Genomic DNA, 25,122 nt, shown 5'->3' on the forward strand with positions numbered 1-25,122 from the left:
GATAGAGTTACGTGAAGTCGTTCATCCCGGAGGGAGCATTGCACCCTCTTGACTCGGTCCACACTGTTGACGATGGGAAAGACGAGCTCTTCGAACGCCTCGAGGTCCACACCCTCTGTTGTGCGCCCAAGGGAGAAGATCATGTCGTGGTATCAGTACGCCAGTTTGGTGACCACCTTCAAGAGGACGCCTCGGCAGCGCTCGTGAGACTCATGAGAAAGGCATGCTGATTTACCGGCATGGCGATGCTTCAAAACGTCCTCCACCCCTTCGAAGAACAAGGTCAAACAGGCGCTATGGGACACCACCAGGTCCAAAGGGTAGCCGAAGCCCTGGATGCCCATGGCGGACATCTACGCGTCAACCCTTCCGGCCACGTCGATAAGACGCTCAATCCACAACTTTACGTCGTGCGCATAAGCTGCGCGGCCCGTAGGAATGCACTTGAGCTCGTCAGCCTCGCCCTCGAGCTTCACACCAGGGCCTCCTCACGATCTTGACTGTCTTGGAGAGCTTGCTCCGAAGAGGCCAGTTTCCCTTGCAGCGCAGCGACGGCGTTGTTGGTGGAGAGGTGCTTGTTGGAAGTGTCGGAGGCAACAACTTGAGCCTCCGTCAAACTAGAGAGGGTCTTTCCCTCTCGGTCCTGATCTCTGAGGCCTCCTTCTTGAGCTCCGCGAGGTTTACTTCCAGCTCCCTCGCCCGTGCGGCAAGCTCCTCCTTGGCACCTTCGGTGGCAACGACCCTGTCCGCCATCTTCTTCAACTCCACCGCGAAGTTGCGGGCCTGGGCGGCAAGGGCATTTTTGTGCTGCTCCGCCAACTCTTGGGTACGCTGCACCACGAGGTGCTCGACCTCCTCGTCTTTTGCACAAAGGCGGTCATTGAGCGCCCTCTCGTGGCCAGCGATGTTCTCTTCCGCTGCGTCGAGGCTGATACAAAGGGATTTGAGGCGGACGTCTTCGGCGGTGTGGCGACTTTTCGCCTCCTCCTCCTCCTTTTGGATGTCGTAAGACTTTAGGAGGAGCTCCTCCCTTTCGGTCTTCGACCGGGCACGATCAACCTGCAGCTCCTGGAAGGCTTTGGCGTGTTGTTCTTGCGCCTCATCAAAGCACTGCTGGAACGCATCCTCCCTCGCCTCAACAACTGCCTCCCGGGAGTCCAGTTTCTCCTTCCGGGCGTGATAAAGGGCTTGGAGCTGACTCAAGTTGTCCTTCATGGACAGGAAGATCTGCTCCTCGCCAAGCTTGCTGCCACAGGCCTCGAGCCCGGTAACGACTTCGAGTCCGTCGGTGGTAGAGACCTCTCCATCAAGGGTCACTCCCGCCACGATCTCACTGACTCGAGTCATCCCTGAAGGGCTAATAAATTGCCCCTTGACTGCACGGATGTACTCGTTGGAAGGAGGGACCACCGACGAGGAAGGATGGTCTCCCCCGGCTTCCTCGTCGACGAGCGGGGAGCCCGCGTCTGGCGCAGCTTCCTCCGTGGCGGCAGCAGAGAAACTGCCAGCATGCCCTTAAGGCTCTTCGACACTCTCCTCCATCGAGTCCTGGGCGGTCTGGTCCCGTACCTCTGCCACGGTCTCCCCTGCAGCAACCTTGTCGGCCTCGGACGCGTCGTCCAATGCTATCTCCTCAATGATGAGGTCAACATCTGCCTCGCCCAAGCAAAGAGAGAGGCGGAAAGAGCCTGAGGTCCGGGAAGTAGAAAAATAAAAGAAAGGGAAGGGAAGCGCATGTGTCTTAGACGGGATACTCACCTTCGTCCGGCATGGGCGGGGTGGTGCCCTCTCCTCGGCAACGTCGACGACCAACGTGGGGTCCTCAGTGTCCAATCTTACCGGATCCTCCTTGGCGGGACTGGCCTCGGCAGGGGGTCGCCCCCGTCTGGCAAGGCCGCTGGTGATTCCACCTGCTGTCGGTCATTCCCTGTACAATGGGTGATGTCAATGGAGAAGACCATGTTCCCGGTGCTCGGTAAGGGGAAAAAGGCGGTGGACCCACACTTGGGGCTCTGCTGGGGGCTGACTGAAGTCGACTCTAGTGCCCCGGAGGTGCTGGCCGAGGGTCCCTCGCTCGCCAACATCTTTGCCCTCTTAGCCATCCTCTGTGCCAGCATCTCCATTTCCCTGCAGGGGCGAAGGTCAAGATGAGTCTCATGAGAAATAACAAGAATGGAAGAATGAGCGCGCTGGTGCATACACTTTTTACTCCTCCGAGCTGAAGGTTGAGAAATCGAAGTTCAGATCGTCCTCGCCGCCAGCAGGAGGCGACGCGCCTTTTGGGCGCTTGGCGGGGACGAAGACTGGAGTTTGCCGCACCGGGAGCCTAGTGTCAGTGTGTTGAAGGACCCGTTTGGTCCTTTGGTGGACCAGAGGCTACTCGGCCTCTTCCTCCTCCTCCTCCACCTCTTCACGGACATGGACAACGGAGGGGCCCTTGGCAGAGTAGCTGTCAGCTTGCCCGGCAAGCGCATCCGCTGTCGCCGTCAACTCCATGTCGTATTCTTCTTCGTCAAAGGACCCAACCTCCCTCACCGCCTCGACGAGGGCCCTCTCTTGAAGCCGGCTAGCTATGAATGCCACCTCCTCTTTGGAGGCTCCACCCTGGCAGCCTTCTCCGACAAGAGGTCAAAAAAGGACAATTTGACCTCGTGCGACGGCTGAACCCAGGTCGGAAGGACGCCATGGGCGTTGCACACCGGCATCATTGCCGTGAGCGTGCTCCGGGCCGAGATGATGAATAGAGGAATAACGCCCGCCGGAAGCCGGAGTTAGGGTCAAACTTGAACACCTTGCCGCAAACGAAGGCATGCTGCAGGACGATCAGGTTATTACACAACCCCGGCCGTAGCCGCATCATGTCTTCCGCGTTCGAGTACGCCGACGCCAGCCTCCCGCCTCCGTGCTGAAGGGGGGAGATCCGCATTCGGATGAAATCGGAGGCCACAATTTCCATCGTCAGCGCTGCGACCCTCAGGCGCAGGATGCTCGTGACGAGGATGGCCAATTTCTCATCTTCTGGGTCGAGGCTGCTCCAGTCATCTCCCTGGGCCTCAATCTTGGCGGTTCTGGGCTCGCAGAAGGGCAAAAACCCCTTTTCCCGAATCCAACAACACTTCCCTCGCCACTCCTCCCACTTCACCTGAAGAGTCCCTTCCAAGTATGCGTCCTTGCACCCGATCCGTGGAATCCAGGTGATGCAGCCTGAAAGGGCGTCCCCTCTTTGGATTCGGGGGATGAAGTAGTGGCGGAAGAGGGCAGTGTTGGGGACGACGCCGATGAAGTTCTCGCATAGATGTGCGAATATCGACATGCACGTCACGACATTCGGCATAAAATCCGTAAGCCGAAAGCCGTAGGTCTGCATGATATCAACAAAGAACTCGAGAAAGGTGGGACAGAGCCCGCAGTAGAAGAAATCGACGATGAACGGGTACTTATCCGGTTCTGGGCCCGATTCCCCGGCATTCACGATGGTGGCCGGATGAGCCGTCGTCTTCACTGCCCGCATGAAACGGTAGTGATTCGACAAGGCCATCTCCTTCTCCGTGTTGGCTGGCTTCCCCTTTTTGGCCCTGCTCCCCCTCGGCGGCATGTCAACGGTGGGAGGGGCGGCTATTGGGGGAAGCGGTTTGGAGAAGGAGCACGGATGACAGAGGCTCGGTCTTAAGGAAAAAGATGACGGTGGTGGCGAGATTGGAGGAACAGGAAAGTAAGGAAGCAATTGCGCCCCTCGTTCTTTTCCTTTATGGGGAACGCAGGCCGGCCCTTGGTTGCCCAACTAATGGCGCCACGTGCACACGGCTGCCTCGGCTACTGTGCGCATGTGGCACACCCTTCCACTTCACGCGTTCAATGCGCAACATAGGGAAAGAAAGCATGTAACGACTCGATTCTGATAAGCCCGGCGCCTGCGAGTCCGGGCACCACTTTGGGCCTGGCCCAACAACGCCTCGCATGCGTGAGTGGCCCAGACCTAGGGGGCTCATGTCGGTGCACTAAAGACTGGGGTGTCTAGTGCCCTAGACTAGTGCGCGGACACCGACAGCCCCTCTGCAATGGCAAGGCGTGTCGCTGGAGCTTAGGGCGGAAGAAAAACTCAAAACCCACCAAGTATAGATTGCAAGACCCCCGCAAGGACTCGCTTGCTGGGAAAGAAGAAGAGACCCCGGCAGGATCTCCCTGTCGGGGATATAGACAACGCCACAGCGAGACCCTCCCGCGGAGGAAGAAGGACTGATCCCTGGCAAGCCATCGTTGCTGGGAAGATTGACAAGGTCTCGACATGCCATCGCCTTCGTGCCGAGAGGAGCAAGATGAGCCCCGGCAAGGTAACCCTGCAGGGAAGGAGGAGAAGGCCCGAGCAGAGCCGCGAGCCCAGGGCGCCCTCGCGACCTGTGAACGCCTCCACCGACGAAAATGCCACTGCCAATGCATGGACCATGCATCCGCTTGCACGCCAGCGCATCACCCCGAAGTTGCCATGTGTGGGTACGTGACCAACCCCCCTTGAGGAAGTGAAGAAAGTATGTCGAAGCATTTAATGCACCGCAGTAACACCGTAACTGTCGGTCGGTGATGTTCCACTCGTGAACCCACCGTTCACCCACCAAGCCACTCTGGTTACCCCTTCGCCTATAAAACTAGGCATGAGGCTAAGTAGTAAGGACTTTGTGCTTTTTGACCAATCTAAAGGCTGTACAGAGGGACAGATCGACTGTAACTCAAAACGAATAACTAAACGCATGCACGAGTAGAGTTTTACGCACCAATGGCCCGAAGCTTGGTAAAAAGATCTTGCCGGGCCCTGAATGTTGGTTTTTCTCTTGCCGCGACCGCTCTCCCCGCCAAACCAGCAAAAAAGGGACCGTTAAGGCTGTTGGAATTATGCCCTAGAGGCAATGATAAATAAGTTATTATTATAGTTCCTGTATCAAGATAATCATTTATTATCCATGCTATAATTGTATTGAATGAAGACTTAGATACATGTGTGGATACATAGACAAAACACTGTCCCTAACAAGCCTCTAGTTGGCTAGCCAGTTGATCAAGGATAGTCAGTGTCTTCTGACTATGTACAAGGTGTTGTTGCTTGATAACTGGATCACATCATTGGGAGAATCATGTGATGGACTAGACCCAAACTAATAGACGTAGCATGTTGATCGTGTCATTTTGTTGCTACTGTTTTCTGCGTGTCAAGTATTTGTTCCTATGACCATGACATCATATAACTCATTGACACCGGAGGAATGCTTTGTGTGTATCAAACGTCGCAACGTAACTGGGTGACTATAAAGATGCTCTATAGGTATCTCCGAAGGTGTTCATTGAGTTAGTATGGATCAAGACTGGGATTTGTCACTCCGTGTGACGGAGAGGTATCTCGGGGCCCACTCGGTAATACAAGATCACACACAAGCCTTGCAAGCAATGTACCTTAGTGTTAGTTGCGAGATCTTGTATTACGGAACGAGTAAAGAGACTTGCCGGTAAAAGAGATTGAAATAGGTACGAAGATACTGACGATCGAATCTCAAGCAAGTAACATACCGAAGGACAAAGGGAATGACATATGAGATTATATGAATCCTTGGCACTGAGGTTCAAACGATAAGATCTTCGTAGAATATGTAGGATCGAATATGGGCATCCAGGTCCCGCTATTGGATATTGACTGAGGAGTCTCTCGGGTCATGTCTACATAGTTCTCGAACCCGCAGGGTCTGCACACTTAAGGTTCGACGTTGTTTTATGCGTATTTGAGTTATATGGTTGGTTACCGAATGTTATTCGAAGTCCCGGATGAGATCACAGACGTCACGAGGGTTTCCGGAATGGTCCGGACACAAAGATTGATATATAGGATGACCTCATTTGATTACCGGAAGGTTTTCGGAATTACCGGGAATGTACCGGGAATGACGAATGAGTTCCGGATGTTCACCGGAGGGGGGTAGCCCACCCCGGGGAAGCCCATAGGCCTTAGGGGTGCCACACCAGCCCTTAGTGGGCTGGTGGCCAAGCCCAAGAAGGCTCCTGCGCAGGAGATAAGAAAATGAAACAGAAAAGAAAAAAAAGGGGAAGTGGGAAGGAAGGGAAGGACTCCACCTTGCAATCCTAGTTGGACTAGGATTGTAGGAGGAATCCTCCTCCCCCCCTTCGGCCGACCCCCTTGGGGCTCCTTGAGCCTCAAGGCAAGGCCCCTCCCGTCCCACCTATATATACGGAGGTTTCAGGGCTGATTTGAGACAACTTTTCCACGGCAACCCGACCACATACCTCCATGGTTTTTCCTCTAGATCGCGTTTCTGCGGAGCTCGGGTGGAGCCCTGCTGAGATTAGATCACCGCCAACCTCCGCAGCGCTGTCACGCTGCCGGAGAACTCATCTACCTCTCTGTCTCTTTTGCTGGATCAAGAAGGCCGAGATCATCGTCGAGCTATACGTGTGCTGAACGCGGAGGTGTCGTCCATTCGACACTAGATCAGAGCGGATCTTGGGACGAATCGCGGGACGGTTCTTGGGACGGTTCGCGGGGCGGATCGAGGGACGTGAGGACGTTCCACTACGTCAACCGCGTTGATTAACACTTCTGCTGTGCGATCTACAAGGGTACGTAGATCTGAAATCCCCCTCGTAGAGGGACATCACCATGATAGGTCTTCGTGCACGTAGGAAAATTTTTGTTTCCCATGCGACGTTCCCCAACAGTGGCATCATGAGATAGGTTCATGCGTAGATGTCATCTCGAGTAGAACACAAAAGTTTTTGTGGGCGGTGAAGTGCGGTTTACTGCCCTCCTTAGTCTTTTCTTGATTCCGCGGTATTGTTGGATGGAAGCTGCTCGTACCGACATTACTCGTACGCTTACGAGAGATTGGTTTCATCGCTACGAGCAACTCCGTTGCTCAAAGATGACTGACGAGTGTCGCTTTCTCCAACTTTATTTGAATCGGATTTGATCGAGGAGGTCCTTGGATGAGGTTAAATAGCAATTCTTATATCTCCGTTGTGGTGTTTGCGTAAGTAAGATGCGATCCTGCTAGATATCCATGGTCACCACGTAAAACATGCAACAACAATTAGAGGACGTCCAACTTGTTTTTGCAGGGTATGCTTGTGATGTGATGTGATATATTGGATGTATGATATGATCATGTTGTAATACCTAATATCGACTTGCACGGCGATGGTACGGCAACCGGCAGGAGCCATAGGGTTGTCTTTAAACTAACGTTTGTGCTTCCACATGCGTTTACTATATTGCTAGGATGTAGCTTTAGTAGTAATAGCATGAGTAGCACGACAACCCCGATGGCGACACGTTGATGGAGATCATGGTGTGGCGCCGGTGACAGAAGATCGTGCTGGTGCTTTGGTGATGGAGATCAAGAAGCACGTGCTGATGGCCATATCATGTCACTTCTGAATTGCATGTGATGTTAATCCTTTTATGCACCTTATTTTGGTTAGAACGACGGTAGCATTATGAGGTGATCTCTCACTAAAATTTTCAAGACGAAATTGTATTCTCCCCGACTGTGAACCGTTGCTACAGTTCATCCTTTCGAGACACCACATGATGATCAGGTGTGATAGACTCAACGTTCACATACAACGGGTGCAAAACAGTTGCACACGCGCAACACTCGGGTTAAGGTTGACGAGCCTAGCATGTGCAGACATGGCCTCGGAACACATGATACCGAAAGGTCGATCATGAATCATATATTTGATATGATTAGCATAGGGATGCTTATCACTGAAACTATCCTCAACTCACGTGATGATCGGACTTGAGCTAGTGGAATTGGATCATGAACCACTCAAATGACTAGAGAGATGTACTTTTTGAGTGGGAGTTTAGCAAGCAATTTGATTAAGTTAAACTCTAATTATCTTGAACATAGTCTAAGTCCACTTTGAATATATTTGTGTTGTAGATCATGGCTCACGCGACAGTCACCCTGAATTTTAATACGTTCCTAGAGAAAGCTAAATTGAAAGATGATGGAAGCAACTTTGTAGACCGGGCTCGTAATCTTAAGTTGCTCCTACAAGTCGTGAAGAAGGATTATGTCCTTAATGCTACGCTAGGAGATGAACCACCCGCTATGGCTGACCAAGATGTTAAGAATGCTTAGTTAACATGTAAGGAGGACTACTCAGTAGTTCAATGTGCAGTCTTGTATGGCTTAGAGCTGGGACTTCAACGTCGCTTTCAGTGTCATGGAGCATATGAGATATTCCAGGAGTTGAAGTTTATCTTTCAGAAGAACGCCCGGATCGAGAGGTATGAGACCTCCGATAAATTCTATGCTTGCAAGATGGAGGAGAATTCGTCTGTCAGTGAACATGTGCTCAAAATGTCTGGGTACTCAAATCATCTAGCTGAGCTGGGGATTGAACTCCCGCAAGAGGCTATCACTGACAGAATTCTTCAATCACTGCCGCCAAGCTATAAGGGCTTTGTGTTGAACTACAACATGCAAGGGATGAACAAGTCACCCGGTGAGTTATTCGCGATGCTGAAAGTCGTAGAGTCAGAACTCCGTAAAGAGCATCAAGTGTTGATGGTGAATAAGACGAGTAGTTTCAAGAGAAACGGCAAAGGAAAGAAGGGTAATTCAAAGAAGACCGGCAAGCCTGTTGCCAATCCGACGAAGAAACCCAAAGCTGTACCTAAGCCTGAAACGGAGTGCTATTATTGCAAGGGTATGGGTCACTGGAAGCGCAACTGCCCCAAGTATCTGGCTGATAAGAAGGCGGCCAAAGAAAAATCAGGTTTATTTGATATACATGTTATTGCTGTGTACTTAAACAACTCTCGTAGTATTGCCTGGGTATTCGATACCGGTTCTGTTGCTCACATTTGCAACTCGAAACAGGAACTGCGGAATAAGCGAAGGCTAGGAAAGGATGAAGTGACGATGCGCGTGGGAAATGGTTCCAAGGTAGATGCAATCGCCGTCGGCACAGTTTCACTTCAGTTGCCATCAGGATTAGTTATGAACTTGAATAATTGTTATTTAGTGCGTGCGTTAAGCATGAACATTATATCTGGATCTTGTTTATTGCGAGACGGTTACTCGTTGAAGTCAGAGAATAATGGATGTTCTATTTCTATGAGTAATATCTTTTATGGTCATGCACCCACTGTGAGAGGATTGTTCATATTGAATCTTGATAGTGATAATACACATATACATAACATTGAGACCAAAAGAGTTAGAGTTAACAATGATAGCGCCATGTTTTTGTGGCACTGCCGCTTAGGTCATATTGGTGTAAAGCGCGTGAAGAAATCCATATCGATGTACTTTTGGAGTCACTTGACTTTGATACACTTGACACATGCAAACCATGCCTCATGGGCAAGATGACTAAAACTCCGTTCTCCGGAACAATGGAGCGTGCAAGTGACTTGTTGGAAATCATACATACCGATGTGTGTGGTCCGATGAGCATGAAGGCACGCGGCGGATATTGTTATTTTCTCACCTTCACTGACGATTTGACTAGATATGGTTATGTCTACTAGATGAAGCACAAGTCTGAAACATTTGAAAAAGTTCAAGCAATTTCAGAGTGAAGTTGAAAATCATCGTAACAAGAAGATCAAGTTCCTACGGTCTGATCGTGGGGGTGAATATCTGAGTTTCGAGTTTGGTGCTCACTTAAGACAATGTGGAATTTTTTCACAGTTGACACCGCCTAGAACACCACAGCGTAATTGTGTATCCGAACGTCGTAATCGTACTTTATTAGAGATGGTACGATCTATGATGTCTCTTACCGATTTGCCGTTATAGTTTTGGGGTTATGGATTAGAAATAGCTGCATTCACTTTAAATAGGGCACCATCAAAATCCATTGAGACGACACCATACGAACTGTGGTACGGCAAAAGACCGAAGTTGTCGTTTCTTAAAGTTTGGGGATGTGATGCTTATGTCAAAAAGCTTCAGCCTGAAAAGCTGGAACCCAAAGCGGAAAAGTGCGTCTTCATAGGTTACCCAAAAGAGACAGTAGGGTACACCTTCTATCTCAAATCCGAGGGCAAAGTGTTTGTTGCTAAGAATGGAGCTTTTCTCGAGAAGGAGTTTCTCTCGAGAGATTTGAGTGGGAGGAAGATAGAACTTGATGAGGTTGTCAACCTCTCATCCCTCTGGATGGTGGCGCGGGGCAAGAGGAAACCCATGTCATTGCGACGCCGGTTGAGGAGGAAGTTAATGATGATGATCATGAAACTCCAGATCAAGTTCCTGTCAAACCTCGCAGGTCGACGAGACCGCATACTACTCCAGAGTGGTACGGTAATCCCGTCTTATCAATAATGTTGTTCGACAACAATGAGCGTGCGAATTATGAAGAAGCAATGGTGGGCCCGGATTCCAACAAATGTCTGGAGGCCATGAAGTACGAGATAGGATCCATGTATGAAAACATAGTGTGGACTCTGGAAGTACTACCTGAGGGCCGCAAGGCTATTCAGAACAAATGGATCTTTAAGAAGAAGACGGACGCTGACGGCAATGTGACCGTTTATAAAGCTCGACTTGTGGCAAACGGTTTTTCACAAGTTCAAGGAGTTGACTAAGATGAGCGATGCTTAAGTCCATCAGAATCATGTTAGCAATAGCTGCATTTTTCGATTATTAAATCTGACAGATGGATGTCAAAACAGCGTTCCTTAACGGTTTCCTGAAGGAAGAGTTGTATATGATGCAACCCGAAGGTTTTGTCGATCCTAAAAATGCTAGCAAAGTGTGCAAGCTCCAGCGATCCATTTATGGACTGGTGCAAGCATCTCGGAGTTGGAATAAACGCTTTGATGAGGTGATCAAAGCATTTGGGTTTATACAAGTGGTTGGAGAATCTTGTATTTACAAGAAAGTGAGTGGGAGCTCTGTGGCGTTTCTAACATTATATGTGGATGACATATTGCTGATTGGAAACAACGTGGAGTTTTTGGAGAGCATAAAGGATTACTTGAATAAAAGTTTCTCTATGAAGGACCTAGGAGAAGTAGCTTACAATCTAGGCATTAAGATCTATAGGGATAGATTGAAACACCTGATAGGACTTTCACAAAGTACATACCTTGATAAAGTTTTGAAGAGGTTCAAAATGGAACAGTCCAAGAAGGGGTTCTTGCAAGTTTTACAAGGTACGAGATTTAGTAAGACTCAGTGCCCAGCAATAGATAAACATAGAGAGCATATGAGCACCGTCCCCTATGCTTCAGCCATAGGTTCTATCATGTATGCAATGTTGTGCACTAGACCGGACGTTAGCCTGTCAATAAGTATGGCAGGCAGGTTCTAGAGTAATCCAGGAGTGGATCACTGGACGGCGGTCAAGAATATCCTGAAGTACCTGAAAAGGACTAAGGAGATGTTTCTCGTGTATGGAGGTGACGAAGAGCTCGCCGTAAAAGGTTACGTCGATGCAAGCTTTGACACAGATCCGGACGTCTGTAAGTCGCAGACCGGATACGTATTTATTCTTAATGGGGGTGCGGTAAGCTGGTGCAGTTCCAAGCAAAGCCTCGTAGCTGATTCTACATGTGAAGCGGAGTACATGGCTGCCTCGGAGGCAGCTAAGGAGGGTGTCTACATGAAGCAGTTCATGACGGATATTGGAGTGGTGCCAAGCGCACTGAATCCAATAACCTTGTTTTGTGAGAACACGGGTGCCATTGCCTTAGCAAAGGAACCACGGTTTCACAAGAAGACCAGACACATCAAACGACGCTTCAACTTCATCCGCGACTACGTCGAAGGGGAGGACGTAAATATATGCAAAGTGCACATGGATCTGAATGTAGCAGACCCGCTGACTAAACCTCTTCCACGGGAAAACCATGATCAACACCAGAACTGTATGGGTGTTAGATTTATTACAATGTAATTCACATGGTGATGTGAGGGCTAGATTATTGACTCTAGTGCAAGTGGGAGACTATTGGAATTATGCCCTAGAGGCAATGATAAATAAGTTATTATTATAGTTCCTGTATCAAGATAATCGTTTATTATCCATGCTATAATTGTATTGAATGAAGACTTAGATACATGTGTGGATACATAGACAAAACATTGTCCCTAGCAAGCACTACAGGAATCAGCTTCTTTGCCGTCTGCCATCACAGACGGCAAAGACAATATCCCGGACGGCAAAGACAAAACAGCAGACGGCAAAGATTCTCACGGCCGGCAAAATTTCTGCGTCAGCCTACGACGGCATAGGACCTTCTTTGTCGTCTCCCCCCCCCAAAGCGGACGGCAAAGCTCTTTGCCGTCAGCTTTCCTTAGGAGCAGTCGGCAAAGTGCTCTGGACGGCAAAGTTAGGGGTTAACCGTCTGCCTCCGCCTTTATCTTTACCGTCTGCCTCCCCCTTTATCTTTGCCGTCTGCCACCTCCTCCCTCCCTCCACACTTTGCCGTCTACCTCCCCCTTCATCTTTGCCGTCTGACTCCGCCTCCCCTCCCCCCCCCACTCTTTGTCGTCGGCCTCCCCCCCCCCCCTCCACTCTTTGTCGTCTGCCTCCTCCTCCCCCCTCCTCTGTGCCCTCTTCTTTGCCGTCTGCCCACCCTGGAGGCTGACGGCAAAGAGCCTATATAGACACCCCAGGATGCACAGCTGGGTGCCATGTGGCACCCTTGCCATCTGCCAGCTGATGGCACAGGTCTTTGCCATCAGTTGGCAGATGGCAAAGAGCCCATATAGTACCTGTTTTTTGTTTTGTATTATTTCAGAGCACATATAGATATATATATATATTTGACAGCACATTTATATAATTCACCACACATATATGATATATAGTTCACCACACATATACTTGCCAACACATATGTATATAATTCACCACACATATATGATATACATATAAATCAATGTACATCCCCATATATCGAAAGAACCAACATAAAAAGTATTGCACTGTTTATCCACATATACATATAAATATAGTTCGACATTGTTCATCAACTCAAATGAAAACTAGATGATATACATATAAAGTTCATCCATCGACATTGTTCAACTCCATGAATGCCAGCTTCCATGCATGTAGTATATCCAATCTGCAAAAATGTGAATAAGAAAGTCAGAAGAAGAACAAAATATGATGTTTTTCAGCTAATTATGTCATTTTTAGCGGAAAACAAGCTAAGAATATAATATTCATGAGCTAACCAAGGTTCTTATGCCATTTTTAGCTTATTACGGCATTTTGGAGCTAAATGTGTTAATTAAAGCAAGGATAAATTACCTAATTATGTTGAATCCTCTTCTCCTCTTGTTGGAGCTAAATTACCTCATTATGTCTTTTTGGAGCTAAATGGGTTAATTATCCCATTTTAGAGGAAAACAAGCTAAGTATATAATATTCATGAGCTAACCAAGGTTCTTATGCCATTTTGAGCTTCTTATAGTATTTTGGAGCTAAATAGGCTAATTATGTCATTGTTGGGGAAATTAAAGCACGGATAATATGAAAGAGGAGAAGAAAGAGGCGGAGGAGGAGAAGAAGAAGAAATCAAGAAGGAGGAGAAGCAGGAGAAGGAGGAGGAGGAGCAGGACTAGAAGGTCCTTGGCCTTCTCCTTCTCCTCCTCCTTCTCCTCCTCCTCCTCCTCCTCCTTCTCCTTGTTCTCTTCTTCTTCTTCTTCTTCTTCTTCTTTCTTTTCATTTGGCCTATTTCTTCTCCTCTTCTCCTCTTGTTGGAGCTAAATTGCCTAATTATGTCTTTTTGGAGCTAAATGGGCTAATTATCCCATTTTAGAGGAAAACAAGCTAAGTATATAATATTCATGAGCTAACCAAGGTTCTTATGGCATTTTGGAGCTAAATGGGCTAATTATGTCCTTGATGGGGAAATTAAAGCAAGGATAATATGAAAGAGGAAAAGAAAGAGGAGGAGGAGGAGAAGAAGAAGAAATCAAGAAGAAGGAGGAGAAGGAGGAGGAGGAGAAGGACTAGAAGGTCCTTGGCCTTCTCCTCCTCCTCCTCCTCCTTCTCCTTCTTCTCTTCTTCTTCTTCTTCTCCTTCTTCTTTCTTTTCATTTTTCCTATTTCTTCTCCTCTTCTCCTCTTGTTGGAGCTAAGTTACCTAATTATGTCTTTTTGGAGCTAAATGGTCTAATTGTCCCATTTTAGATGAAAACAATCTAAGTATATAATATTCATGAGCTAACCAAGGTTCTTATGCCATTTTGAGCTTATTATGGTATTTTGGAGCTAAATGGGCTAATTATGTCATTGTTGGGGAAATTAAAGCAAGGACAATACGAAAGAGGAGAAGAAAGAGGAGGAGGAGTAGAAGAAGAAGAAATCAAGAAGAAGGAGGAGAAGGAGGAGAAGGAGGAGGAGGAGAAGGACTAGAAGGTCCTTGGCCTTCTCCTCCTCCTCCTCCTCCTCCTCCTTCTCCTTCTTCTCTTCTTCTTCTCATTCTTCTTTCTTTTCATTTTCCTATTTCTTCTCCTCTTCTCCTCTTGTTGGAGCTAAATTACCTAATTATGTCTTTTTGGAGCCAAATGGGCTAATTATCCCATTTTAGAGGAAAACAAGCTAAGTATATAATATTCATGAGCTAACCAAGGTTCTTATGCCATTTTGAGCTTATTATTGTATTTTGGAGCTAAATGGGATAATTATGTCATTGTTGGGGAAATTAAATCAAGGATAATATGAAAGAGGAGACGAAAGAGGAGGAGGAGGGGAAGAAGAAGAAATCAAGAAGAAGGAGGAGAAGGAGGAGGAGAAGGACTAGAAGGTCCTTGGCCTTCTCCTCCTCCTCCTTCTCCTTCTTCTCTTCTTCTTCTTCTTCTTCTTCTTCTTTCTTTTCATTTTTCCTATTTCTTCTCCTATTCTCCTCTTGTTGGAGCTAAATTACCTAATTATGTCTTTTTGGAGCTAAATGGGCTAATTATCCCATTTTAGAGGAAAACAAGCTAAGTATATAATATTCATGAGCTAACCAAGGTTCTTATGCCATTTTGATCTTATTATTGTATTTTGGAGCTAAATGGGATAATTATGTCATTGTTGGGGAAATTAAAGCAAGGATAATATGAAAGAGGAGACTAAAGAGGAGGAGGAGGGGAAGAAGAAGAAATCAAGAAGAAGGAGGAGAAGGAGGAGAAGGAGGAGGAGAAGGACTAGAAGGTCCTTGGCCTTCTCCTCCTCCTCCTTCTCCTTCTTCTCTTCTTCTTCTTCTTCTTCTTCTTTCTTTTCATTTTTCCTATTTCTTCTCCTATTCTCCTCTTGTTGGAGCTAAATTACCTAATTATGTCTTTTTGGAGCTAAATGGGCTAATTATCCCATTTTAGAGGAAAACAAGCTAAGTATATAATATCCATGAGCTAAGCAAGGTTCTTATGCCATCTTGAGCTTATTATTGTATTTTGGAGCTAAATGGGCTAATTATGTCATTGTTGGGTTAATTAAAGCAAGGATAATATGAAAGAGGAGAAGAAAGAGGAGTAGGAGGAGAAGAAGAAGAAATCAATAAGGAGGGGAACGAGGAGAAGGAGGAGGAGGAGAAGGACTAGAAGGTCCCTGGCCTTCTCCTCCTCCTCCTCCTCCTCCTCCTTCTCCTTCTGCTCTTCTTCTTCTTCTTCTTCTTCTTCTTTCTTTTCATTTTTCCTATTTATTCTCCTCTTCTCCTCTTGTTGGAGCTAAATTACCTAATTATGTCTTTTTGGAGCTAAATGGGCTAATTATCCCATTTTAGAGGAAAACAAGCTAAGTGTATAATAATCATAAGCTAACCAAGGTTCTTAAGCCATTTTGAGCTTATTATGGTATTTTGGAGCTAAATGGGCTAATTATGTCATTGTTGGGGAAATTAAAGCAAGGATAATATGAAAGAGGAGAAGAAATAGGAGGAGGAGGAGAAGCAGAAGAAATCAAGAAGAAGGAGTAGAAGGAGGAGGAGGAGAAGGACTAGAAGGTCCTTGGCCTTCTCCTCCTTCTCCTTCTCCTCCTCCTCCTTCTCCTCCTTCTCCTTCTTCTCTTCTTCTTCTTCTTCTTTCTTTTCATTTTTCCTATTTCTTCTCCTCTTGATGGAGCTAAATTACCTAATTATGTCTTCTTGGAGCTAAATGGGCTAATTATCTCATTTTAGAGGAAAACAAGCGAAGTTTGGAGGAGAAACTTACCGTAGTGGTCATCAAGGAGGAGAAACACCATGTTTGCTTGCGGCGGCTTCGTTTGGAGATGGTTGCCCTGGAGAAGGGTCGTGCGATGCCGCTCGGGAGTTATTCTGCAGAAAAGATATTTTGCAATGTCTCAGTTAGCTTGATGACACTCAATTATTAATACTAGTTTATGATGAAACTCACCGTGCCAATCGAAGAGAAGACGGGCATCTACGGAGGGACTTGACCGCTCTTCTCGCACAGACCCTGAAGAGTGGGTCGTATTAGTTAGTAATGAAACAGACATTACACACATGATTTGGCTAATGTGAAAAAAACATACCACAAAAATCTCGTACAGGGCCCGTTGACCCGCCTCATTCCGGGCCCTCTCCTCCTCAAGCAATCGTGTCGTGGTCTGGTCCCTCTCATGAAGAGCATCCTGAACAGCAGCCTGGCTTGCCAATCTCTCTTTCTCAAGAGCAGCCTGGTTTGCCGCTCTCTCTTTCTGAAGAGCAGCTTGAAACACCATTCCTCGTTACCACAGTAGTGATCTATGGTGACACACATAATAAAATGTATGAAAGTGTTCTTAGTCCGTACAACTAACCTCGATGGCAAGTTCGACTGGCCGTGGACGACGCGTTATCTCAGGACAGCTGCTCGACTGGCGCGCCTTGATCTCCAGAAGAGTGAGTGGACAACGTATTATCCCATCTCCAATGGCTATCGAGCCATGGGGCCTCCCGCCACTAGATATCATCACCAGCTCTGGATCCAAAGGTTCCTGGCTAGGGTTAAAGTCATCCCCTTTCATAGCCTTCCCCGCGTCCCTGTATGCCACGAGCTTCTGGTGGGATGATATGTTGGTGAAGTTATTGGGATAATCTAGGTCAGACTTAGAGAATGCCTTCGCCTTATTGTACGAGGCAGTATGGGCCATGCCATAAAGGTCGTACAAGTGTGGCATCTCAGTCTCATTGTGATGCGCCTAAAAGAGAGGAACAAAATATTAGCATCAAGAATGAATTGCATGAATCATGAAGCAAATCACATACCTAGTTTCGTCCAAACTGAAGTAAGTTGGCGCTGCCTTGATGGTGTGGCACACCAACCATTTGGCAACGCCGATCCTTCGCATTCTCGTGGACGACTCGCCAGCTGCCTGTGCACCACTCATCAACAAACGCCTCCCAACAATCCATCTTATCCGCACACCATCTCGGGGGCACCTGTAAGTTATTAAAAAGAACTTTCAGCGCTACGCCTATGAATGAAATCAAGAAAACTACGTAGAAGGACTTAAGAATAGGTTATTACTTTCATGTATTGCTCCTTCTTCAGAAACTTTCCGCGGCAATCCTTCTTCTGCTTGTTAATACCATGCGTGGCGTAGTAATCTCGAATAGCCTGCATCCGAGCCTCGTGGCGCAAGTTCTGTAGTAACCGCCAACACTCGGCCTCGAGAACCCTGGCCGCCTCCTCCTCATATACATCCTCACACCTATAGAAGGTCTGCAATCAAACGCGAAAACACCGACTAGTACAATAATTAGCTATATTGTTAATTTTAGATTCTGTAAAAGGATAATTTGCCCAAAAGCTCTTGGGCACAATCTCGGCCCTCGTGTGGCACAAGACACCGTCTATAATCTCCTCCGGCGGGGCCTGCGCAGCCTGGTAGTGCTCCCAGGTAAATCATAGTGTAGGAACCTGACCCTCACCATGCAACGTGACAAACCCCGGGAAATTTGTCCGACAAAGCACACCAAGGACGGAGTTCGGCCTGCGAACTCCAAGAGGGTGTACCCATCCCCTGCAGTATGATAAGGTCAATGCATTAGATATTTAAACAAACTTGAAGGAAAAAGCTAAAAAAAGGGTAAATTTACTTACCTATCTCCTTCAGGTTTAATCACCGGCCTCTGCTCGCGGGTAGCCGGGGCGACAGGGAGACGTGTACTACCACACTTGTACACGGTGGCCCCGTCCACCTGCACATCGCCCTCACTATCCGTAAGCTCATCCCCGCCATCCCCGCCCCCTGAGCCACCCGGACCCTCGGTCCAATCCGGCAACTCGGTACGATCCGGCCAGGTCTCCCATCAGGGCCTCTCCCCATTGGGTGAAGCCTCCGGAACCATAGTCTCCTCTGGCTGCTCCTCGGCCGAATCCACCTCGACCCGACGCTGCTCCTGGACCGGAGTCTCATGGGACGAATGCCCGTAAACAACAGGCTCCTGGAACGGAGTTCCCGTAGCCTCCTCCGCAAACGGGTCGACCATACTAGTCCTATTCTCGGGTGAATGAGCTGGTGGTGGTGGCGAGGACGGCTCAACAGTCCTCCTAGATCTTCCGCGGCCACCACCTCTCCCTGTACCCTTCCCCTTCTTCCCTACCCGACCAGCACCTCTCCAAGTGGGCAATGCCGCTGACGAAGAAGAACCCACGGGTGGTGTCGACAGACTGTCTGCCAAGGCTCTACGGAGAGATAGGGGTGGAAGGGAAGTACCACCCCTCGTGCGGGGCGCCTGGGAAGAACCCGTCGAGCGATCTGGACCAGCGCCCACCATCTTTCCACACCTGGTGACCTGCCATGATAAAGATTAAAAGAAATTAGTACCACATAAAAAAATTGAATAACTGACATGAATAATAATATGTACATGAATAATAAAGATTAAAATATATATAATTTAAGTTGTGAATCTTACAAACTAATAATCATCATCAATAAATGCATCATCATCATCACTATCACGCATGTCTTCATGAATGACGTGCTCGTCGGGTTCAACGGCGTGAAGTTGTGAAAGGCCTTCCTTTAATCGTTGAAGCATTGACAGGTCATCCGCATCAGTAACCTCTAAGAGTTCCAGGTCTTCTGGTTCCGGCTCAGGGCTGGAGTCGGATTCATTGTCGCTCTCTACTTCCATGTTCTTGGGTGAAGCACGATGGTTCTTGAAACGTTTCTTGGAAAGACATGTTTCTTGGAAGAATTCTCCATCATATGTGTCTGGGTTAATGTGAGGTTCATAATCCTGTTCATTTGGGAGAGGTGGTCTGACATGTGGTGGCACTTCATAAACAACATACCAACCTTCCAGATTCTTATCCGTTTGGCATGCCCACGGTAGATAGAAAACTTGGGTCGCCTGTTGAGCCGTAATATAGACATCGGGAACATCTAAAAGGGTGTTTGGATTGATTTCGACTAGTCCTACATGTTCATGAGTCCTTCTAGTCTTTTTCGGCTGGAACCAATAACATTTGAAGACTACGACGTTCGGTGGATTTTCACCATAGAATTGAAGTTCATAAATTGCTTCAACCCTTCCATAATACTCGATAACACCTTCGCCGATAGCAGAGACACCACAATTTGTAGATTTCCAGCCGGGCATAGATAGCTCTTTGCCAAAGGTATGAAAGAGATACCTGTTGATGTTGTATTTCTCAAATGAACAGACCTTATAGTCAAAACCATTAGCGACTTGTCTCAATTCGGCGTCCATAGACTCTAAATTAGCCTACAAGTTTAATACGAAACAGTTGTTGCATTAGCCGCAGGTTAGACCAAGAATGAAATGGTCCAGTATTGATAATTACCGTTTGTTTGAACCAAGAGATGAAACCGGGATAGCCGCCTCGTGTCTATGACAAAAGCTCATACTCTTCGACGGAATCATTTTCGATCACCGCTCCATCCGAGAATTTGACGACGTAACGGCTGTTTAAAATATCCGGGAATAAGAGCAGTTCAAATGAAGTAGAAGTTATGGGAAAATGTGTTGAGAACTCACTCGATGTACGGCCGCACTTCTATTAGGTTGTTGAAGATATACAAAGAAATGTTCCGCCATTCTCCGACATCCAACGTTATTGGTTTCGAAGCACCGGCTGGTGCGAGCTTCCCTTTGAATAGGCTGAGGTTGGACCCACCTTTTTTAGGGTCTACATCATTGTGACGAGGCTTCGGATTATGCAAATGATGATTTTTGGCTTCGTAAGCGTGCTGTCACAAAGTTTGCCACCTCCTCAGTAATAAATGCCTCAGCCATCGATGCTTCAATTCTACCCTTATCTTTACATTTAGCTCGAAGGGTCTTCTGCATCCTCTCAGTTGCATAGCACCAACGATCTTGCACGGGCCCACCCAATCTTGCCTCGGTCGGTAGATGTAAAATCAAATGATGCATTGGATTAAAGAAGCCCGGTGGAAAGATCTTCTGTAACTTGAACAACAACTCCGGTGCAAACTCCTCCATGTCTTCTACTACGCCAGGCGACAATTCTTTCGCACAAAGAACATGGAAGAAATAGCTCAGCTCCGCCAGTACTAGCCATTCATCCTCAGGAATAAAGCCACGTAACATCACCGGCATTACCCGCTCTAGCCATATGTGCCAATCATGACTCTTGAGACCAAAGATTTTTTAATTTTTCAAGACTCGCTTCCCTCTTTAGATTCGCTGCATACCCATCGGGGAACATCAAGTTCATTTTGACCCACAAGATAATTTCCCTCATAGCTGGCCTTCCAAGATTGAACCACGCCTTTGGCTTCGACCACTTCCGGTTTCCTTTGCCTTCTCGCATGTTTGGTAATGGTCTATGACATAGTGTCTCTTGATCGACTCTAGCCTTAATATTATCCTTTGTCTTCCCATCCATGTCGAACAATGTACCAAAAATAGCTTCTCCGATATTCTTTTCAGTATGCATCATGTCGATATTGTGTGGAAGAAGGAGGTCTTTGAAGTAAGGCAGATCCCAGAAGCATGGCTTGTGAGTCCAGGCGTGTTTTGAATTATACCCCTTGAAATACCCTCGACGCTCTGGATCAGGCTCGAGGGCGTTTAACTGATCCAGGATCTCTTGGCCTGTGAACGCAGGTGGTGCCAAGTTTTTGACAACTTTACCTTTGGTAAAGTTCTTCTTGTCTTTTCTGAACTGATGGTCAGGATCCAGGAACTGTCTATGCAAGTCAAAGCAAGAATACTTCCGACCCTCCTGCAACCAATGAAACTGAAGAGTTGTCTTGCATTGGGGGCACGGGAACCTTCCATGCACACACCATCCAGTGAATAGTGCATACGCTAGCAAGTCATGCATAGAGTACATGTACCACACATCATTTTCAAGTTTTCTTTTCTAGCGGCATCGTATGTCTTGACCCCATTTTCCCAAGCTTCTTCCAATTAATCCTTAAGCGGTTGCAGGTACACATTCATATACTTCCCCGGATAATTGGGCCCTGGAATAATCAACGTCAGAAATATGTTCTTTCTTTGCATAATCTGCCCGGGGGGGGGGGAGATTGAGTGGAATGACAAATACAGGCCAACAACTGTATTGGGTTGCCGTCATGCCGAAGGGATTAAAACCATCAGTGGCGGCGCAGACTCGAGGATTCCTTGGATCTGCCGCTTTATCCTGATGCAATCCATCGAAATGTTTCCACGCTTCCCCATCCGATGTGTGTACCATCATCTTATTCCCGTCTGCATCTAGTTCGGTTCTTTCGCCCAATTTGTGCCATGTCATCTGTCTGGCTGTCTCTTCGAAAATGAAAAGATGTTGAAGTCTTGGTACGAATGGCATATACTGAAGAACACTAACTGCGATTTTGGTCTGCCTCTTCTCACCCATACCGTTGTCTACCACAAGATACCTGCAAGACTCGCAATTGGGACAATAGTCCAAGTCTGCATACTCCTTCCTAAATAAGATACATCCTTTCTCACATGCATCTATCTTCTCATAGGGCATCTTAAGTACACGAAGTATTTTGTCCGACTGGTACAGGTTTGCAGGCATGACATGGCCTTTGGGTAGGAAACGTCCAAATAGTGTCATAATCGCGTCGTAGCATTCTCTTCCCAAGTTGAACTGAGCCTTCAGAGCCATTACTTGTGCAATTGCATCCAGCTGACAGAGCTCAGTGTGCTCATGGAGAGGACGTTTTGAACACTCCAACATTTCATAAAAGGCCTTTGCAGATTCCTCCATTTCATCTTTAGAATCCCGAGCATCATCAAAGTCTTGCACCATGTCTTCGATCCTGGTACCATGCTCGTCTGTGCGACGATGGACCACCTCAGCTCTTGTGCGTTGTATAGACTCACCATGAAATGTCCACACCGTATAATTAGGCTTAAAATACCTCCTCTGCAGGTGTTTAATCATTACAGCCTCTGTCATCTTTTTATAGTTGTCGCATCCAGGATAGGGGCAATAGTTTCTTTCCTGGCCATTTGCGAATGCGGCTTTCACAAATTCCTTTGTTTTTACAAACCATTCTTTCGTCATCTCTTTCTGACTAGGGTGACCGGTATACATCCACGCACGATCACTCATCTTTTGTAGCTACTAATGACAGAAGAAATATATTTATATATAATTTAGCATTTATATTCATCGGTTAATCAGGTTCGCCATTTTTAATACGTCCAGGCAACCTACACGCTAATCGGTAAAGATAGGTCCTAATCCCACCCGAGTATGTGTAGATTGGGTTCGTTTTCCCATGCATGTTCCGGATTCAACGCTAAATTTCGGCAGCACCTCCCTGTTGTTCTCCTGATACACATCTCCGCAATAAACAGAGAGGATGTGCATCCGGAGAACAACGGGGCAGGCATTGACGAAATTCCGCATCGGAACCAGAGCATAGCATACGGGAAAACGAACCCAATCTACACATACTCGGGCTGTCCATGGATAATGTTGGACAATTAGAAAGGACGACGGTTATAAATATGCAAAGACATGCATATTTATAGACGTCGCCCTTTCTAACGGGAGACGCTTACTGGTCACGCATACTGATAAATTAATTGAATTACCTAAATCTAGAAAGTTTCATCCGGAAACCGAGCCACAGTAAATGAAGGGGCGGGGAGGAGATGAAATTTGTACTAACCCACGAATGCAGGGGCGGAGCTCGTACAACGCACGGGCAGGTCTTCGCACAGCAGACCTCACAGCGACGAGACAACTATCACATGTAAATCCACCCGATAAACACAAATATTCCAATTATGTCATTTTAGAGGAAAACAAGCTATGTATATAATATTCATGAGCTAACCAAGGTTCTTATGCCATTTTGAGGTTATTATGGCATTTTGGAGCTAAATGGGCTAATTATGTCATTGTTGGGGAAATTAAAGCAAGGATAATATGAAACAGGAGAAGAAAGAGGAGGAGGAGGAGCAGAAGAAGAAATCGAAAAGGAGGAGAAGGAGGAGGAGGAGAAGAAGGAGAAGGAGGAGAAGGTATTTTTCTTCTCTTCTTCTCTTCTTCTTCTTCTTCTTTCTTTCCTTTCATTTTTCCTATTTATTCTCCTCTTCTCCTCTTGTTGGAGCTAAATTATCTAATTATGTCTTTTTGGAGCTATATCGGCTAATTATCCCATTTTAGAGGAAAACAAGCTAAAAATAGAATATTCATGAGCTAACCAAGGTTCTTATGCCATTTTGAGCTTATTATGGCATTTTGGAGCTAAATAGGCTAATTATATCATTGTTGGGTTAATTAAAGCAAGGATAATATGAAAGAGGAGAAGAAAGAGGAGGAGGAGGATAATAAGAACAAATGAAGAAGAACGAGGAGAAGGAGGAGAAGGAGGAGGAGGAGAAGGACTAGAAGGTCCTTGGCCTTCTCCTCCTCCTCCTCCTCCTCCTTCTTCTATTCTTCTTCTTCTTCTTCTTTCTTTTCATTTTGCCTATATCTTCTCCTCTTCTCCTCTTGTTGGAGCTAAATTACCTAATTATGTCTTTTGGGAGCTAAATGGGCTAATTATCCCATTTTAGAGGAAAACAAGCTAAGTATATAATATTCATGAGCTAACCAAGGTTCTTATGCCATTTTGAGCTTATTATGGTATTTTGGAGCTAAATGGGCTAATTATGTCATTGTTGGGGAAATTAAAGCAAGGATAATATGACAGAGGAGAAGAAAGAGGAGGAGGAGGAGAAGAAGAAGAAATCAAGAAGAAGGAGGAGAAGGAGGAGAAGGAGGAGGAGGAGAAGGACTAGAAGGTCCTTGGCCTTCTCCTTGTCCTTCTCCTCCTCCCCTTCTCCTTCTTCTCTTCTTCTTCTTCTTCTTCTTCTTTCTTTTCATTTTGCCTATTTCTTCTCCTCTTCTCCTCTTGTTGGAGCTAAATTACCTAATTATGTCTTTTTGCAGCTAAATGGGCTAATTATCCCATTTTAGAGGAAAACAAGCTAAGTATATAATATTCATTTGCTAACCAAGGTTCTTATGCCATTTTGAGCTTATTATGGTATTTTGGAGCTAAGTGGGCTAATTATGTCATTGTTGGGGAAATTAAAGCAAGGATAATATGAAAGAGGAGAATAAAGAGGAGGAGGAGGAGAAGAATAAGAAATCAAGAAAAAGGACGAGAAGGAGGGGAAGGAGGAGGAGGAGAAGGACTAGAAGCTCCTTGGCCTTCTCCTTCTCCTCCTCCTCCTCCTCCTTCTCCTTATTCTCTTCTTCTTCTTCTTCTTTCTTTTCATTTTTCCTATTTCTTCTCCTCTTGTTGGAGCTAAATTACCCAATTATGTCTTTTTGGAGCTAAATGGGTTAATATCCCATTTTAGAGGAAAACAAGCTAAGTATATAATATTCATGAGCTAACCAAGGTTCTTATGCCATTTTGAGCTTATTATGGTATTTTGGAGCTAAATGGGCTAATTATGTCATTGGTGGGGAAATTAAAGCAAGGATAATATGAAAGAGGAGAAGAAAGAGGAGGAGGAGGAGAAGAAGAAGAAATCAAGAAGAAGGGGGAGAAGGAGGAGAAGGAGGAGGAGGAGAAGGACTAGAAGGTCCTTGGCCTTCTCCTCCTCCTCCTCCTTCTCCTTCTTCTCTTCTTCTTCTGCTTCTTCTTCTTTCTTTTCATTTTGCCTATTTCTTCTGCTCTTCTCCTCTTGTTGGAGCTAAATTACCTAATTATGTCTTTT

The sequence above is a fragment of the Hordeum vulgare genome, chromosome 4H (genome assembly GCF_904849725.1).
Source record: "Hordeum vulgare subsp. vulgare chromosome 4H, MorexV3_pseudomolecules_assembly, whole genome shotgun sequence".
Taxonomy (NCBI): domain Eukaryota; kingdom Viridiplantae; phylum Streptophyta; class Magnoliopsida; order Poales; family Poaceae; genus Hordeum; species Hordeum vulgare.